This window comes from Clupea harengus, chromosome 19 (genome assembly GCF_900700415.2).
Source record: "Clupea harengus chromosome 19, Ch_v2.0.2, whole genome shotgun sequence".
Lineage (NCBI taxonomy): Eukaryota > Metazoa > Chordata > Actinopteri > Clupeiformes > Clupeidae > Clupea > Clupea harengus.
The window spans coordinates 25018766-25038855 of NC_045170.1; positions in this window are offsets into that span (position 1 = coordinate 25018766).

Below are 20090 nucleotides of genomic sequence, written 5' to 3' on the forward strand. Positions count from 1 at the left end.
GGGGGTGGCTTTTTAAACGGTTTGTTGGGTACATTTACAATATGGTAATGCTGAAAATACTATGAATCCAGCTGCTCCCTATGCATAAATCACTTAACCACATTAAATGATCAATAGAATCGTGCTATAATAGTAGCACAGACAATGGCCATTATATTGCTAAGAGAGTGGGAAGCTCAAAATGTTAGTTCCTCTTGTGGAACTCTAGTTCACGTTCAGTTCATGGAGGTTCTTAAAATCCAATCGTACCTTGCATCCTGCATCGGATGTGCGTTGTTTACGACCATTTATGCACAATGGCATTTCAGTGGTCCCTGAGTTATTAGTCTCCTCCAGCAGCCAGGGCCAGCAGATGTGGACCCTGCTTTTAAATGTACCCAAACAAATTCTCCTGGCACTTGTGTGACGGAAACCAAGAGCATCAGAGCAGCAGGCTCGTTGGCATCCATTTGGCCGCCTGTCTGTGTCTGCCGGGGGACAGCTCACAGGCCCATAGAGTAAGGGCCACCATATGATCGCTCCCCCTCTCAACTCCTGGGTTATGGGCAGGTCACTGCTCTCCATCGGCACTGCCAACATAGAGAGCGTGGCGGGGGAAGAGATGTGGGGAGAGGGAGGAAAGGATGAGACGAGAGAGAGAGAGAGAGAGCGTGGCTGTGGAAGAGATGTGGGGAGAGGGGGGAAGGATGAGACGAGAGAGAGAGAGAGAGCGTGGCGGGAGAAGAGATGTGGGGAGAGGGAGGAGAGGATGAGACTAGAGAGAGAGAGAGAGAGAGAGAGAGAGAGAGAAAGAACGTGGCGGGGGAAGAGACGACTGGAACATGCATTATTCTAAAGACCAGATGTTGAGTCCTGGGGCAGGGCAGTAGCCTGAGGATGTGTCTGGTGTGGGCTCTCCCCCGTCCACGAGCCTCTCTCTAACCAGGCCGCTTTGTTAAAACAGCCCGCCCCTCCTGCTCCGCTTGTTTTTCTAACCTTGTTTCACACAAACAAACAAACATGTGCACCGAAAAACCTATACAAAGAACACACACACAGATGCTGTTATTCAGCACAGCACCAGTTTGTGTGTGTGTGTGTCTGCGTGTGTGTGTGTGTGTGTGTGTGAGAGAAGGGGGGTGCTCTTATTTATTCACGCTGTTGGATTGTTATCACAGGAGGAGGAGACAGACTGCACAACGACCTCCAACGGAAGCTACAAATGCTTGCAAAATTCCTGATGTGTGCCTGATGTTAATTACACTAGGTAGTGGGTTCTGATAATGACTGAGGGAGTATTGTCTATCATAAAAACGTCTCCGTCTCCTCATGGGGTAAAGGGAGGCGATGAATAAAGGAGCTGTGCATACATTTGAATTACTTTGAGCTCAAGAAGTGGAGGGAGCTGGAGGCAGATTCACTCAGAGTGATGTATGGGAAAGATGGAGACGTTTCACAGTGCCTCTTTTTAATAGTCTGCATTAGGCAGGAAACCAAAGACATTCTCCCGGCTGCTATTCTCTCTCTCTCTCTCTCTCTCTCTCTCTCTCTCTGTCTCTCTCTCTCTCTCTCTGTCTCTGTCTCGCTCTCTTTCTCTCTTTCTCTCTCTAAGGAAATCAGATATGAAGATCCCAGCTGCTCTTATACACGTGCACACACACGACTGCACACAGACACACACAGACACACACACACACACAGACACACACACACACACACCCCCACACACACACACACACGTGCACACACACGACTGCACACAGACACACACAGACACACACACACACAGACACACCCCCCCACACACACACACACACGTGCACACACACGACTGCACACAGACACACACAGACACTCACACAATTTGCAGTGCTTTCTTATTAGATTGTCTTGCCTGGGCCTTTTCATGGCTCCTTTCAGCTCAAGTATGACATGAAAACTCTGAACTCCGTTGGTTTGGAGCTCATTGTGTAAATGATGCGCTCCAGATCAGTAGCAATCTAAATATTGAATATGCACACAAAAGGCAAGGCTAAACCTGCACCACCCTACTGCTGCTCCCGTTGACAATCAACTTGAGTATTCTGTAGATTTGAAGTTGGCCTTTGGTGGTGCTCTCTGTTTTGTGTCTTTTTTGAACGTGTGTTTGTATTCATTTTAAAATGAAGTCCTTTGACTGTTCTAATTACCAGGTCGATGTGTATAACTGAAGTGATGGAAGTTAGAACATACTACGTCATCACACATGCACCTCAACTAATTCAAAAAGGTTTTGATGATTTTCCATGCAACAGTAGCCTCCCTTTATTTTTAATGACAAGAGCTCTTTGTGGTGTGGTTTAAAGTATTGGAAATATATGTAACCAATGTTGCATCCAGCGGTATCTGTTCCATATACACTTCCATTATGGCACTTAAGTGGTTTGACAGATTGTTTTGGAAGTAAACTACCCTTGAGATGATGAAATGATTTTCTTATTCATTTTGCACATGCTCGCTTCCAATTCCAGACAGGAAAATAAATATTTTGATAGGTAGCTGAAGTGTATGAATGAGGCCTTTCACATTTTCATCCATGTTTGAAAGGACAGACAAAGAAGGTAAACAAAGAGAGAGTAAACACTTTTTAGTGTTCATTTCCAAAAAAAAGAACCCCAAAATGCTTCTAAATGAAACAAAGCATGCTCTTAACATCCAGTCCGACTCAAACGATTCAAATGAGTAGCGCAGATTGACGGATTAAAGGATTGTGAGCGAGAGAGAGACAAACAGCTACTCAATAGCACACGGCTAACCGCTATCAGACCTGGAGAGGAGCTCGCTCCAATCTGGGAAATCTATTGTCTCACATCTCTGCATGAATGAAAAAGCCCTTATCGAGCTGTTGGCAGAGGACCAAGGCATTGTCAGCATGATGGCTTGCGGATCAATTCTGCTACTCGCTCCATCAGCCTGCAGCGTTACAAGTGGACGCTAGATGGCAGTGTGTCTCTCCGGAATGTGTCCCAGTGATGACAATGTGGAGAAGGAGAAAGAGGACAGGTACAAGATTTTCAGTTCTTTAAATCCCAACATGTACACGTATTTATAGGATAGAAAATGCCATTGCAACTGGCAGCATGGAAATAGGCCTGATATGAATAGAAAATGTGAAGATCTTTGAGAAGTAAGTGGTGAAATGGGACCAGTGAAACAGACTTGCCTGATGGCGTCCCAACCTGAATAAGAGAATATGAATAAGGCATTACAAATCTCCTCATGCATAGATTTCTGAAAAACATGTTGGCTTTGGTTTCCAAATGAAAGATGTTTATCTTGAAGTATTGGACAATGAGAAACTTTCACATTTGCAGCCAGGTAATGGGATAAGATGTGAAGCTCACTGAGTTTGATCTCTACGGGTATTTACATGGATGGGCAGGGAGGCGGGTGATAAGACTCTGCCCTTGAGCCCGGGAGGCTTCTTTAAAAACAGAAACACCAATTTGAATAAGGTCATACGTTTGTGCTAAAAACAGTCTATGATCAAACACAGTCTGCGCTCATTTCACAAAAGACACAAGATAGAACTGAAAAAGCGAAAGCAAAAAAAACAAACCAGTGAACAAAAAAACAAGAAACTAGCAGTCCTTTGAGTTTCGGGGGGCAGCACCATTACTGTCTGAGGTTCGTGACTGCAGCCGAGTGGGTGGGTGGGGATTGCAGGGGAGTGCCTGCAGAGGAGTCGGCTGTGCTCTTTGGCAGTTTTAGGTCATTCCCTTTTCACACAGCGAAAAACACCCATGTTGGTTAAGACAGAGAAATGCACTATCGAAAGCAGAAACTTCAAAGAACAAAACAAGCTTTAATCTTGTGTTTTCACTCTTGGAAAGTTTCCGTATTTCTCCCATAATGACTGGGGGACACACTGTGGGGCCGACCAGTGTTCTTCTCATGTCGGTCTCTCTCTCAGAGGTGTGCCGGGGTAATAGGGTAGCTCTTTGATTTTTGAAGGAAAGTTGCTATTTTTCCTCCTAATTTGTGAAATGACATCAAACACATTTTTTTTTTCTGTGTAAATTCCAAATAAGCGTAGTCTTGTTTGTTTTCTGTGTGCTACACCTCTCCATTATATTCTTACACTGTGGAAAACAGAAACCATTCATTATATCTGGCTAAATATATACCTGTATACTATTGTTCAGATTCAGACCAAATAAACTCATAATGAATTATGAATCAACCAGTGGCTACTTATTAGTGTCAAATAATGTCTGTGACTTATTTTTGTGGATAGTTAATAGTGTTGATGCTGTTTGTCTTCTGGGAGCTTTGTGCACAGACTTCTAGCAGATTGTAAATGTTTCCCTACAGTCCCTCATGTAAATTCACATATAATTAGTGATCATGAATAGCTTTGTGAAATCACAGAGCATCAAGCACTAAGGACTTCAGATCTCAACAATCAGGAAAATGCCATCTTTCCGATATTCCTGGCAGAATGTGTGAATCCTGGCCCTTCTGTACCTAAGACTGGGAGTTTGAGTGACTTGTAAACAGAGATGTGGCAATGAGCCACCTTAAAATGACAACATACTAAAAGCAGTCTGTGTCTGTCTGTGTCATGACATCTAGTCATGTCTGTGAATGTGTGTATGCTTGCTTGGATATAGCATTTACATTTTGGGTATGATTTAGTGCCAATTGATTTCTTTAGGCAGCCTAGAAGCAAGAAGATACAAAGTGTTCAGACCTTTAAAAATTCAGCACTATTTAAAAATTCAGCTACATCATCATTTTGATTCTGAGGGACATTTATTTTTATTGATATCTCTCTAAATCAGATCAATGGATACAGATACAGATACAGATCAGTTTGTATGAAGACAACCCAACTCTCCAGAATGACTAGTTTGATGCTTTGATCTCTTGTGCCTGAGACGTTAACACAGTTTATAATGGCAGCCTTGACAGACTACCTCCAGGCAGCCCCGCTTCCTTTAACTAAAAAACTCAAATGTTAATATACAGAGAGAAATTTGATCTGATCAATATCAGCAGGTTTAAGACTAATGTGATCTGATCAATATCAGAAGGAGGTTTAAGAGTAATGCCAATTTGATCTGATCAATATCAGCAATAGGTTTAAGACTAATGCCAACAGGGTATATTGAAGCAATATGGCTGTGCTTCCAACTCTGCTGTCCATAAACAAATGCACTGGAGTTTGTGCGTCTTGCTTAAAGAAAAGACTGTGCAACTATGATGGGGTTGATCTCAGCACATAGAGCGAAGCATGAAATGAAAGGTCTTGCCTTATGCAATGGTGAAGGATGGATGACACAGATGATGTTGTGATATGATGATATTTTAACGTTATTGTTACCAACATTCTACTGATAGAAAGTTCATTCAACAAAGTGGATTTTTTCAAAAAGATTCTTATTGTGTTTACATATAGTGGAGTTTTTTTAATGTAAATTTGGTGCAAGCTGGTCATCACTAGTAAACCAACTGATTAAAAATGTAATTAGCCATATTTGCTTGCTTCAGTTTATTTTACATTAATTTGTTTAGCCACGTTAAGCAGCCTAGTCTATACAGACTCAATGTTAGAGCCATCCTTGAGAAATCTGTCCTCAACTCAATTATTACAATTATTGCACGTTTATTTTAATGACAGTTGGGAAAGAAAATCTGCCATTCTCTGTTTTATTAAAGAACTTCCAAACAATAGATTTGTACACATTTGTTTTGTATTCTCTACCATTGCTGCTAATTAATACATTGGTTGGGTCGGTGCTGTTTGAGAAGTAAATCGTAGGAACCATGGAAACATGTCAGTTGTATCCACAAACAAATGTGACATCAGATGTCACCATGACAGCAGACAAATCCTCAAACACTCCACCCAGGGTAGTGGAGAGAGAGTTCCTGAGACATGGGTTACTGACGCCTGGCGTTCTGACCGTGCCCAGCTGACACCAGGGCTGCCCAGGTAGTGGCATCTGGACATCATTCTTTTCTGGAACACTCCATGCCCGTGGCGTTCTGGCTCCAGTGGCCAAACATCTGTCTCAGCTGCTGGGGAGGTGGTGTCCTTGAGGAATGTTGTCCGCTATTCTCTATCTCTCCCTCCCTCCCTCTCTCTCTCTCTGTGTATTCGCTCACCAGCTGAGCACCAGTCACAGCTTTGTGTATCCATCTTAGTGAAGCAGGTTCCCTGGCGGTGCAGATGGTCAGGGATAGGCTCCATTGGGTTGGTCATGGACAAGAATGATTTGAGATGGTCCTCTGGAACAGGTGTGCGTGAAACCATACACAGCCAAGGATCACTTCACCGCACTCTCAGTGCAGTCCGCCTGTAGAGACCATCTCGCTACACAGCCCACCAGCACAGCGGCACAGGCTGCTCGGAATATCAGCTCACACGGACATTCTGCAGTGAATTTCAAGCATCATTTGAACGGTTTCTCCATTAAATGAAATCAGAATGAGACATTTTATTCGAAAGATTTTTTATCAAAAGTATTTCAATCTGCTTATTTTATTCTTTACTTCTCCTCAGTTTTGCTCGATTGTGAACATTTCGTAAAAAGAGCAGGCTGCTTGCATTTGGGAATTTCGAGGGGGGTTTGATCTAATTATCTGACCTACATCCATCTAAGTTTCATTCAACTTTTTAAAAGTTCTACATTTTCATGCTGATTTGTGCCAACAATCTGTCTTAAGCTGTCTTTATTAAACACGCAGAATACAACAATTCTAACTAGCTCAGCCCTGGATTAAATCTGATTTATAAATTCTTCACACCGTTATGAAAGATGTCTGTGCTCCACTCTCTGTTCACTGTGCTATTGAATGATGCATAGGCTAGTCCTCTTGCTGCTGTTCTTCATATCTCTAATACTCCAAACACACACATATCAGAGGAGTGTGTGCAGCGAACAGCACTAATAGCTGGTGACGGTGTGTCATTGCATCCATATGCTTTGGAAAAGGGCCAGGCTAATTGGAGCACCTGGCTGAAGGCAGCCTCCTCAGCCTACTTGCTAAAACTACTGTTGTGTTTGTTTAACATGGGGCTTTGAAAGAGCCTTGTGAGAGGCCCTGGCGTGGCACTCCGGCTGCTTGGCGTCCGCTTTGGCTTGCTCAGCGGATGTGGCTCAAATGATTAGCAAATACTGTCTTAGGAATCGCATACAACTGCTCTTCAGAGTACCACGGAAGCCAAGGTCGTTTTTTTTTGCTCTAGAAATTATTTGAAAATGCATTTCTAAGTGGAGGCAATGCTCCTGCTGAATGCATTGAATAGATTTGTCACCGTGCATGGCTTGGATGTATAATCAGAACAGGAGCAAGTGCTCAACTGGAAGAAAAAAAGAGGGAAATAAAAGGGGGAAAGGAAATAACACAATGTGAGGGGGATGTCACTGAAGTCTTGCATCTTGTTCATTCAATCCAGCTCAGTGGGGACCCTCCTTTACATGAAGTATTGGCTGACTGAATTTGTGCCGTCACTCACAGCGGAGACATTTGACTTCATGTTAGGCCTTAAATGCTATGGGCCCTGCTAATGCGACACATTGATGATGTGATGGTGGAGGCATGACGCTATGTTACTTTGTGGGAAAGAACCATTTCCCTCCATTTGGCTAATAGCCTACAGTCCCATGACAGCCAATGAGAAGAGATCTGCACTAAAACGCCACAGATTGTTTTTTCTTCTTCCCATCCATTCACAGCTCTCTTTGCCTCACGCTCACCTCCTGAGGAGGTCGAAGTCAGACTCATAAATATCACCCTTCTCTGGAGTCCCACTCCATAAATGTCACTCCTGAAAGCTATTCCATGGCAGTTGTGAGGAGAATGGGGTCTTAGTGGTGAATGGGAGATGGAAAGGCATTTGATGAAGATCACAGGCTTCAGGGGGCCATTTTATGCCTTCCACTCAGCTGCAGCTCCGAAGGCCCCCATACAGCCTGCCCAGGAACATGGACACAAGCCTCCATGCTATGTTTTGGCAACATACATGTAGAAATCACCATTACTGTCTTAGAGAGTGTGGAAAAAGCCAGGGTGAAAAAAAGAGGGGTTTGTGAAAGAGGGATGAAATGAGAGAAAGAGAGAACTCTGTCACACAGAGAGGGAGAGAATGAGAGCGGGCTGGCTGACATTACACAGAGGAGGAGAGAGAGAGAGAGCAAGGAGATCGATCAAGACACGGGGGGAAAGAAAGAGAGAGACTGCTGGAGAGTAAGATAGATCGATCTGATAAACAAAGACAGACAGACAGAAGGAAGGAGAGCGAGACAGACCATCTGTAAATATTTATTCAGCATTTATATAATTAAACAGCCAAATGCATCATGTCAAATGTGTCCAATCGCTCACAAGTCTAAATAATACAGTGGAACAGCTTGGTCAAACATTTGCTTTAGATCTGGGAGCCATCAGTCTTCCTGAATGGATGACGGCGAGGCCGTCTGAGGAAATCACTCTGGATGGGTTTCAAGCTGTCAGAGCTCGTCTGACGGACTCCAGATCCTCATTCTTTGGTGAAGAATTCTCAAAGGCGCTACAAGCGTTCTTCGGTTCGAAAACAGTTGTACTAGCAGCAGTTTTAGTCCAAGGCTTTACAAATATAAATGTTAAGGAATCATTTTGAAGAAGAAAAAATTCCTCAAATCATTGTTTGTAAGAATATCTTCATTTAGACAAACTGGATCTATTGTGCTAACCAACCAAGTAACCGACAAGGTTCAAATCCAGCTCCACAGTTACGATGTGTTAGCCTAAAGCTATTTAATAAGATCCTTAACTCCATAAACTTACCCCACTACATAGTTGAGTTTGTTACATGGACATACAGTGTAAATGTAAGCTATGTTACATCTAAAGATGTATATATAGAGGTCCATTACTATCACATTTAAGACTGGCATTGTAACATTGTAACAAATTAGAAGTAACATGAAAGCAGATAAAAAGTGTAAATGCTGTCATTCAGTTACTGTGTGTTCATGAAAATGATGCTCAGTGCATCCAGAGGCTGGTTGTTTCTGACACGCTGTCACACACCTCAACTGCACCTACTAAGGCCCCCCCCCCCCCACCGTCCTCCTCCCCCTCCCCTCCTCCCCCTCCTGTGGCCCTTTGAGAGATGGATGGCTTGTCTCTCTCCTGGGCCTGAGTCCAGGTGCACAACAGCTGGGGAAGACCGCAGTGGTGGTGTAGGGGGGTGGAGAGGTGGGGGCTGCCGCGGCAGGAGCCATAAATTGCACAGGAACTCTGGGTACTTAACACCACACCGTCTCTGCACAGGTATTAATCATGCCGTGGAGCTCAGGTGTGTCCTGTCACTCCGCCGGCCGTCAGGTGCACTTATTCACCTTCTCTCCCTCTCTCTCTCTCTCTCTCCCCCTCACTCTCTCTCTCTCTCCCTCACTCTATCCCTCTCTCTCTCTCTCTCTCTCTCTCTCTCCCTTTCTCTGTGTCTCTCCATCCCTGCCCCCCTCCTCTCGCCCTGCTCCTATAGCAGTAAAGGCACAGAGTGAGTGGAGGAGAGGCGTGAGAGAGACCTGGCTGGAACAGCAGCCTGGCCCACCTGATTTATGAGCCCTCACAGGTCGTTTATTTGAGGAGATGAGAGCCACATCACCGGCTTTTCCACACTGAATTTCTCACGTCTTCCATCTTCGGAGTGGTCAGTTGAATTTTCTAGGCCTGCTTTGAACACGCTAGAATATAGCTGCGCATAGCCACGTGCTAGGCTCAGCAACCCGGCTCTACTGTAACAGCATACTGCACATGAACTATTCTGCCCCATTGTGCTATTATTGGCTTGGCTCAAAGGTTTTAGATTCAACTTTTAGGTTAAACTGTGTTTTCTGTTCAGGGAAGTGAGTGCTGAAGTGCTTCAGTATGTTCTAAGAGTGTTCAGTGTGTGAGACGAACGTGCTCCTCGTTTGGTGAGTCTTCCTGTGAGTGTTCAGTGTGTGATGCATGAGACGAACGTGCTTCTCGTTTGGTGAGTCTTCCTGTAAGTGTGACGTTAGTGAGTGTGGGTGAGTGTACTCTGGCGCATGATAGATGGCGTGTGCTTCCCCGCTGTGAGTCAGCCTTCGCCGGGTGTTCAGGGCTGCAATCCCAGGTGCGTTCAGGATGTTCCACCTCATCTCTAATTGTCAGATTTCAACTGCGGTAGAGGGCCTTCTTGTTCAAACACATTCACTTACAAAGAGATCGCAAAGGTCCAGATAACCCCCCTTTTTCTTTGATGTCTGTGCGTTGATTTCATACAGATGCAAATAAATCAAAGTAAGTCTCAGATGAAGTTTGAACTAATGACTTACTCACCTGTGTTAAGTGGCAAAGCATGCATGATGAAAGCACTGGGGTTGGTTCTGTTTAGGATTTGAATGTTTGACCTCCTGTTCCACTCCATACAGTAAAAAACATCTGTATGTGGAAAAGACTCCCAGGCTGAAGTAGCCAAATGTTTCTACAGGGACACGTGATGCAGCTTCGTACTCAAGTTTTTTAAAGATCTAATTGATTTAAAGAAAATCTCCCCGACTCAGTCTGAAAGTTGTTAGTAATAATCTTTACCACAGAGGATTGAGGGCACAGAGGATTGAAATACCTCCGTTTATCAGAATAAAAAGTAATGACATTGAGATGATATTAATTAAATTTGGAAGTCTACGCCACAAAAAGCAAGCCTGCTGATGACATCTAGTAACCGTGGGCTCAAGTTTCCTTTTGGCCTGGTTCATAACACTATAAACATAATGAGAAAAGTCTTGAGGAACACTCTTGAAACGCTTCTTGAAAAACACTCATTAACAAATTTGCCCCGAGAGCTGAGTGCTTTCAAAGGTTTTTCCTGGGTATCATCCACAACACAACAAGAAGAAACATTTTGTAATTGAGTCAGCAAGTCCTGGGTCTGCGCGTGTGTGTGTGTGTGCGTGCCGTGTGCGTGTGTGTGTGTGCGTGTGTGTGTGTGTGCATCCTGCATGCGGTGTTTCTGTGTGGAGGTGGGGCTTTGGGATTTGTGAGCAGCATCAATCATGCCTTAAGTACGCAGTGGGGGCCACGCCGACTCTCCTTCTCCTCCTCCTCCAGCTCCTCCTGCTCCCACCTGCCATCAATCTTGTCCATCTGGGGAACCCCCAGAGTTCTGCGCCGCTCTAGGTGTTCACATCTGCACTTTCACACATCCAGGTTCCTTATTCCTGCAGACCTGAGCTGTTCGTACGCGAGGTTCTAGGTGGGTTCTTCTGGGGCCGGCTGCATGACCTTGTTTAAGCTGTGGAGGGCGAGTGAGATCTCATTTTTCACGAAGATCAGCATCTGTTTTTTTTTTTACTGCTCACCAACATGTTGTGAACAAACATGGCAAACTGCCACCCCCACCTCTTCATCTGATTTGGAGGTTTGATGGGAGTGTGCGTTTATTCGGTGTGGGATGTTCACATGAGTGAGATGGAGTCTGAAACTTGCATTCACTTTGAGCTGCACTTTAAAGTTCAGAGGACATGAGATGTGTTTACTTGGCCATGATCCACGGTTCCTCTTGGGAATGGCCTTTTATATTCATGGGGGTGTTAGATATTAAGAGTTTTGTATGCGCTAATTGGTCAAAAACCTCAAATGTATATCTTCCTTTCTTTCTCTTTTGTTTATTAGAGTAGGCATGGATTTGTCTAAATCAATGATCTGTTACCATGCCTGATTTACCACTGGACTTAATTGCATCAGTGGTTGTTAATAATAAATGACACAATACTTAGTGTCACTTATGTACACCTGTCTGGGTGTAGTGCTGCTGTCAGCACAAACACCCACAGTGGATTACATGGGTCTCTGAGCCAGTGGAAGCATGTTTGAGAGAATATCTCACTAATTCAAACCTAGGCTACAGCACTGGAACCCCCCTTGGTGATAAAGACATGATTTCTCTCTCTCGCTCTCTCTCTCTGCTCTTGCCCCTGTTCCACAGAGACCATTAGCTGACATTTAAGTGACGCGTTTGTCCTTGCCAAGCTGTTAGACTCTCTCTCTCTCTCTCTCTGTCTCTTTTCTCCTTCTCTCCCCATCTCTCTCTCTTTCTTTCTCTCCTTGTCCGCATCCATTTGGAGTAGCTCCATCCCGGATGATGGAGGGCCGGTCACATGCATCATTCAGCCTGTGCGAAGATGCACTGCCTCAGTTCCTTAATAATGACATTTGGACTGAATGCTATTAACAGATTACCTCAGCCCAGGGCACTGCAGAGTGTGCAGGGGGAAGATAACCTTGTGTTCCTTAATTTAATATGAACTGTTTCCTCCACAGCACTAGGCTTTGCCCACTACATTAACTGCGCTGCAATGGGGTTGCATCGTCTTCCGTTCCCTCGGGTAGTATTCCACAGTAGAGAGAAGGGGTTAAATGGAGGGAGAAAGAAATGGATGACAAGATAGTGAGTTTCTGATGATTCCCCCAATGAAGTGTTACAAATCATTCAACGCCTCATCCGCGGACATGGAAATGTAAACAGGCTTAGATTCAATCAGATTTAATTCCTCAAATTTAGCTCCAGCGCACATCAAAGAGCCTCTTGCTACGAGAGCCCTCGGGGAGGATGTTTTTTTTCTCCGTCATTCTCCTCGCTTCTCCAAAGCCCAGTGGTAACATTTGCTCTCCTGCCGTTGGGCCACATGAAAGCACTAAGAAATTCTGTGACATAGTTGATTTAGAAATGGAAGGCGGCGGTGAACGAATGGGAAAAAAATGTAAACCATTTATAGGCGAACTCTTTATGGAGTTAAATCCTGACTTCCAATCCCTGGAAGCTGAATTTATATCCTGCATTAGCTATCACTGCGTTCGGAGTATTGCTCGTCTCCTCAGTGCTCCGCCTGCGTTCTGGGGGCAGGCAGCAGCCCTATCACTCACCAGCACCCGCGCACAGAGGCATTATGGGATTTATCTCATCTCCTGCAGCCTGCACCAGGCTCCAGCGGTGTCCTCTGGGCTACTTTACTAATAACCTATTTCTTATCAGGCTCTCTGCACCTCGGCCTGTGATCAAAGACCCAATTAATGGACTGGGGAAAGGTGAAGCATTCAAATAATGGCGACAGCTGTTTTTCTCTGTGCAAGGAGATCCATTGGTATTGTTATCGGGCGAGTGCAGTCCTCCAGCCCCCTGCTTAATTCAGGCCCTGTCTATTCTGGCGAGTTGATAAAAACGAGAGAAAGAGGGGAAAAAAGCACAACAACAACAAAAAAGAAACAACAGAAAAGAAGGCAGAATGAATTTTCGATGGAGACTGGCAGAAATATCACAGCATTCCAACTCATCCCAGCTTTATCTACTCAAAAGTGGTAATACATAAAGATAAGGGCAAGTGTTCCACAAAGGGCTGCATGTAAAGGACCAAAAAGGATTTGACAATAAACTAAGTGGAATTTCGCCATTCAGTCTGAAGAGGTCTTGCTTGTCTTCTAGATGTTTTGTATGGCTTCAATGGCTTGAGAAATGAGGAGATTTATAATTTAAACTCACTATTTAAGGTACCAATCATTATTTCTAATCTAATTGCCACATAATGTGTGCCCTATCCAAGGCTTTGTCACCTAGGGTTTGGAGACAGATGAATTAGGTCACCGTTTGGGCATATTAACAGTTCACGTGTTAAGGGCAGTAACCTAAAATATATAAGCGGCTACAGAGACTTAAGTGAGACTTAAGGCACAGACCTATTACAGTAATAGCACCTCTTTCTCTTGGGCAGTTAAACGCTTAAGTGTTGTGACTTATTACAGTCCAGCAGTAGACAGCCTTTCAAAAGGCACGATTTGAATGGATTATGATTAACATGGAGAGTGGAGGTATTCTACTTCTGGAATGGCTAGTTGAAATGCCAGTGCACAGTGTCTATTTATATTCTTAAAAGTTAATGATTCCCTCAAACAAGAAGCTTTTGAATAACACACTCGAGTGTTCTGTAGTGTTTCCACATACAGTATAGTGGCAGATGGTTTTGGGCCTCTTTCTTTGAGAGCGTTTCCTCTCACGAGCACATCTCGTCCGTGACACACTGAGCAGAGATGGACTTAGCCTCTTGTGTCTGCGTTCAAGGGTACCAATGCCACAGTCTGCTGCCAGAACAATGCATGAAATGTATCAAACAGATTCAAGAGGCTTTGAGAAATGCCTTTGAGAGCCTTCATGAGAAACGCCATTGCATTTTTCTCCTTCATACATATGGGAGGAATACACAAAAATGGGATGCGGTTACCTATACCACAGACATTTGCCATGACAAAGTTGTATTGTTGTGCTCTGCTAAAAGGAGAGTTTTCACTGAGCTTGTTGTGTTTGTATGTTCCACTCCCTGGACACTGGGTCGGACCGCTACAACAGGAGACGAACCAGAGAAGACACATGTGACATGGATTTGGAATCTAATCTCTTTTAAAAGAAATGATTTAAACTTGCTAGAGAGAATGATGATGGCATTAACTTGGAATGTCAATGGATGCCATACACTAAAGAGGGATTTATCATTCCTACTGATGCAATATATATATTATATTTATATATAATATATATGAATAGTTGTCAATGGTATCAGGTATGGCATTGTATGACCAGTTTAATAGGAATATTTTTTTTTCCTATACGGTCCGCACTCAATGAGGTGTATATCATGATCCACATATTGCATATGGTAAGGTTGGTCCCTTGATCACTTCAGTGTTCTGTTTCAATGATTGTGTTCCTGAAATCTACACAATCCCTCACACATCCCTTTTCATCACCCTTTCATTGTAATTTACAATGAGAACTTTAAAAAGCTACCATGTAAAGATACAATGGGAACTTGTACCATGTAAAGAGGAACACATGATATTTTCCTGTATCTGTAATATGCAATAATTTGCTCACATTGTCAAATCTCCACGGTCTCATGAGGGATTGTACATATTCCACGTGACCGGTGTTGTCTGTCTGTGTAACCAGACCTTTCTCAATCCCAGATATTCTGTGCGCTGATCCAGCATTAGCGTTAGGCTGCTCCGTCCCACTTGGCTGCGGCATGAATGCTTACATTAGAGGCAGCAGCCGCATACACCTGCTCCTCCCTGATACGAGTGAAGGGTGGGAGAGGGAGGGAGGAGAGGGGCGCAGGAAGGGTTTAGGGACAAAAGGAGGTGATATTCTGTTTCTATCTGTCCTGTGATACACATTCCTCTGTGGGTTTCCAGCATTTTTTATGTCAACTTCTTGGATACTTAAAGACCCATTATATTTTTTGTGTTTCTTTTTTATTTTAAAGCCACAAATTCATTTTGATGGTATATGGCCATGTGAAGGAGAGATAAACACACCTGTCATTCTCACCAGATTACCAGGCTGTTCTCTGTGTAGCTCTGAGCTCTAGGTTGGATATTTTGCAGCCTTTACAGCACCATATAAAGGTTGTGAAGATATTGCTAAAATACAGCAGCTAGGTGGTTAAATAGCCGTTAGCAGCGCCACACAGGCTGTTGCTGGTGTTGGCAAGGTGAGTTTTTACGAGCTAGCGTCCTAGTCTTAAACAAAAACGTTATAATGCTTTACATTCATAAGGTGTCTCACTGCAGACGCTTTCATTTAAGCAGTGGGCTTCAGCTAATTCTAGACTAAATCTTGTTCTTTTTAGTTGGCTTGAATTTCAGTTCCTGTTCTAGAAGGCTAAGAAGTGTTTCTGGAAGTTATGGTTCTTTCATCCGTTTCAGAGGGTCAGTTTCTTGGTGGAGGCAGCTGTAGATGTTTGCTCTGTGATCCACCTGTGCTACGTGAGTGTGAGCGTAGCATTAGTTTACAGACAGTACGTGTTCAGCTCCCAGCTCTGCTCCACAGGCCAGTTCGCTGTGCTTCTTTGGACTTTTAGGATGTCGTTGTCTAACAGTGCACTTACTACCTCATTCAAATTTCCAGAGAAAATTTTATTTTCTTGTGTGGATTTAGGAAAGACCATAATTTGTTATGATCAACATGTAGTGCCCATTTTTACAGCATTCTTCTAGTAAAACTGTATTTTGTTGCAGGGCTTGTGCTGATTAACACAGCACTATATCATCTCCATATAGCTCTCACTGTCTGTCTTTCTTTCCTTCTCTGAAAACGTGAAGAACTCCTTTCTTTGTTCTGCATTTTAGTTGCTATTTGAATTCCACCCCAAACCTCTCCATTCAAACTAAGGCCTGAGGCAGCAACATGAACTCAAACAGAGCAATCCAATATCTGATGCAGGTATTAACATATTTATTACACAATAAAGAGTACAACAATACCAGAATCATACTGCAAAGATTCACAGACTGACAGACCATAGAATACAGGCCAAGAAAAAAGAGAAAACAAAACAAACAAAACAAAAAAATCAAAAGAAGTAATAAACAAAGAACCACATCTCTGACACAGTAGACTTGAAGAAAAGCTGAAGAGTATACTGACAAAGCAATGAAGGAAGGACCACCTCTCAGTGTCAGTCTACCGTAAATCTGTGGTTCATGTTTCAATGAAGTATTGCACAATGACTTTAATTTATTTGAGTTTTATCTTCACAATAAATGTTATCCGGACCCCCTCCCTTCCCTCCACCCGACCCCTGCTCTCAGCACTCTGAGCTCTGAGCAGACCCCTACCCATGGACCCACTTCCATGTCTCACTTTGAGAAGGTCCTTTTCATCTTCCCAGTGATTCTCTCGTCTCTCAGGCTGGAGAGTGCGCACACATCTTCCTTGTAGGTAAAAAAAGAGGCATGCGGAAATTCACCAGCCTTTTTTTTTATTTTTATTTTTAAGTAATTTTTTTTAAAGAAACCAAATTTTTTTGTCGTCATCTATACCCCCAACGTGAACCTAAATAACATTGACAGACGGCCTAGCATGTTTACACCAGGGAGAGGGTACGTGAGAGAGAGGAGGAGGGGCAGCAGGGAAAGAAGAAATGAAAGAGGGAAAAAAAAATCACATTTCTGATCTTGGAGCACTGCTGAAACTGAATATCAAGGAGGCAACACGTTCCCTACAATCACTATAATGTTTTTCTGTCCTTAATTTATTACCTCACAAAATCAAAACCTTGATGCCATCTGTGTGTGCATGAGTGTGTGTGTGTGTGTGTTTGTGAGAGAGAAAGAGAGAGAAAAAGACAAAACACAATGTAACAAACGTTTTTTTTTTTTCTCTTTTTGATATCATTTCTATTCATTAGATTTGATGAGGTCTGCATTGTTACCAAGTAGTGATATGGTTTTGCAGCTGTATGAGCCTGAACTTTGGGTTTTTTCCTGTTCTTTTTCCGCTCATTTGGTTTGACTAGACCAGTGTCTGCTCAGCCACTGGCGCTCTTGTCGTGCAGTCAGAGGTAGAGTGCGATGTTTTTGCCACCGAGGACTTTGGAGCAAAACAGACAATAGTGAAGAGGAGGAGCAAAGAGCTTATTTGAATTTTTTTTTTTTTGAATGGAGGTCCATCTACACAGTTCGTATTCTTTTGTGGTTTGGCCCAGGATGACCTGGTTCAATTTGAGTGTGTGACACTGCATGGTTCATATTTTTGAAATACAACACGCTAGAGTTCAAACAGCTTTGCTGCCAGGCAGCTTCTGAGGAGACGTGTACGGGTGTCAGACACCTTTTTGGATTCTTCAACCCCACAGAGTCGAAAAAAGAGAGAGAGAAAGAGAAAGAGAAAGAGAGAGGAGGGAGGAGGAGGAGGAACATCCACCCTTACATTAAACCTGTAGAGCCATCCTACCTCCGAGGTCAAATCTGTAGCACCATTGTTTTTCTTTTTTTCTTCTTCTTCTTCTTGTTTTCTGTGTGTGTGGGGTGTGTTCTGTCTTCTTGTGTGCGGCTAAGTAAGTGCTCATTGGGTTCTCCTCGTCCTGCTCCAACCAATCTAAAAGAGGTTGTTCTGTTTTGTAAATCCATTAATTCTCGTAAGAAAATGAAATACGAACTGATCCTATCCATTTCTCCATGGCTTGGCATGTTACATGGTGGAGTATGCCACAGGCAACAAGTGTGGATTAAAACTAACCCTGTTCTTTATGTGAGCCAGTGCACTCAAATGTTGAGATACCTTTTTCAAGGATCCCTTGACCAAGTAGAGGGTGGTGATGTCACACGGGAGCCAAAGGAAAAACTTAAAGAGGAAAAATACAATATCAGCTTGAGGGGGACACCTCATTACCAGTGACTAGACAGCATGGCATACCACACAGTTATGCAACCTTTTAGTTATTATTGCTCCTAGAAAAAAGCCACTTTGCACTTTGCACAAGAAATGCAATGCATCCTGTAAGCAGGTGTATCATAGTCAGTGGCTTATCCTCCACACGAGCTGAAGAGGTTTGGAGAGTGGGTTCCATTTAGAGTTTAAATGAGAAAAAGCTGGCTTCCCCTTGGTGACTGGCTGGCTCAAAATAAAAAGAAATGAAAAAAGAGAGATTAAAATGATGAGTTACCATACATTTGAACTAATCTCGTTTGTTTAGATCGTGGATAGTCAGGTTTTGGTCCTTCATGTCTGTCTTTGGCTGTCATCCATGGTAAGATTTCTTTCTTTTTTCTGTAAGACTGTGTGAGACCCGGTGCTCTGCTGTGTTAAAGCTGTCTGTCTACGCTTCTGCATTTGGAAATTTAGTTGCTTGTTTTTTTTCTTCCTTTTTCTTCATTTTTGATTTTTTTTTTGTTTACTTTTTTCTCTTTTTCTATAAAAAACAACATATATCTCAGCGTCCAGTAATGTGCATGCACTGCCTGTACTGACTCAAAGCAAAGTTATGTCTTGCTATTAGGTTCAGAAATAACATTACTAATAAAAGCAGATCATGATACAATTTGTCCTTTTTACAGAAAGAAAAGTCACAGATATGCAAAGCGCTATAGAGTAAAGTCTGTGAGGAATGGCTCTCTACTGAAAGAAAATGGCCAAGAAGCATGCTGAGAGAACGTTTGTGACAGTGCAAATACAGTTATGTACGTCCCTTGTACAAATCATCAAATGTTAGCATTCCACATAACATGCTAATTCTCAGACCAGATCTGAATTTCGAGTGAAATAGCAGCTCTGAGAGATAGCGTGTGTTTCCTGTTCCGGGGCGACAGAGAGAAGTGGGTTTTCTCCTTGAGGAACTGCTTGGGAACTATCACAAACACATACAAATGTCAAAGCAGCTCAAGAAAGAGAGTGATGGGGTTTTTTTCTCCATATTTTTTGCACCAGCAAGAGGGATGAGTCTGTGACCATGATTAAACTATAATGCATCGTCACAACTGTCCAACACATATACAATAAATAACCATTAAACACTGCACAGGACACTAGTGTTTTTAACACAATCAGAGCTACAGAATGAGAGAAGAGGAGAAGAAAAGAAAGACCAAAAAGCCTGAAGACTGACTGACATTATGAGCAGAGGTTGAGGGGATCTGGAGCACCTCCAGAAAAGATCCAGGAAAGATGCAGAGAAGCCTCATGGGGGACTGGAGATCAACCTCCGGTCCTGGGTACCCAGATGCTGTCATAGTGAGGGTGCGACAGTCTTGTGCTGGGTGGGGTGGGGGGCCAATGACTTGACTTCCTTGCGGTTGAGGGAGTGCACTTCCTGTGCCAAGTGCAATAGAGAGAGTAGTGCTTCAGAGTCTCCAGCAGCCACCTGTGTGACGCGCGCGCCCCCTCTCCTCCTCTCCTCCTCTCCTCCTCTCCTCCTTGGACTGGGGAACAGCTTCTTATTTCTCAGCCCACTGACCTGAATATTATTAAATGTCTTGAAGAAGTGAGAGGGGGAGGGAAGGAGGAGGAGGATGGTGGAAAAGGACAAACATCTGTGCTCCTTTACAATCTGGTGCACATCTGCGTGTTTGGTGGTGGATCTGCAGAGTTTTAGTCCAGAACACGCTCGTGCCATCCCTCTCGCGCTGCCTTTTGTCCTGCTCCCATATCCCATAATATCCCCCCGATGGCATGTTTTCAGCTTTTGTTTTCTTATCACTCCTGTTCTTGGCTGTCCAATCACAGATAATATTTGTCTTTGCCTCACGACAGCTATGAATAATCCCTTGGTTTTTTGTTTGGT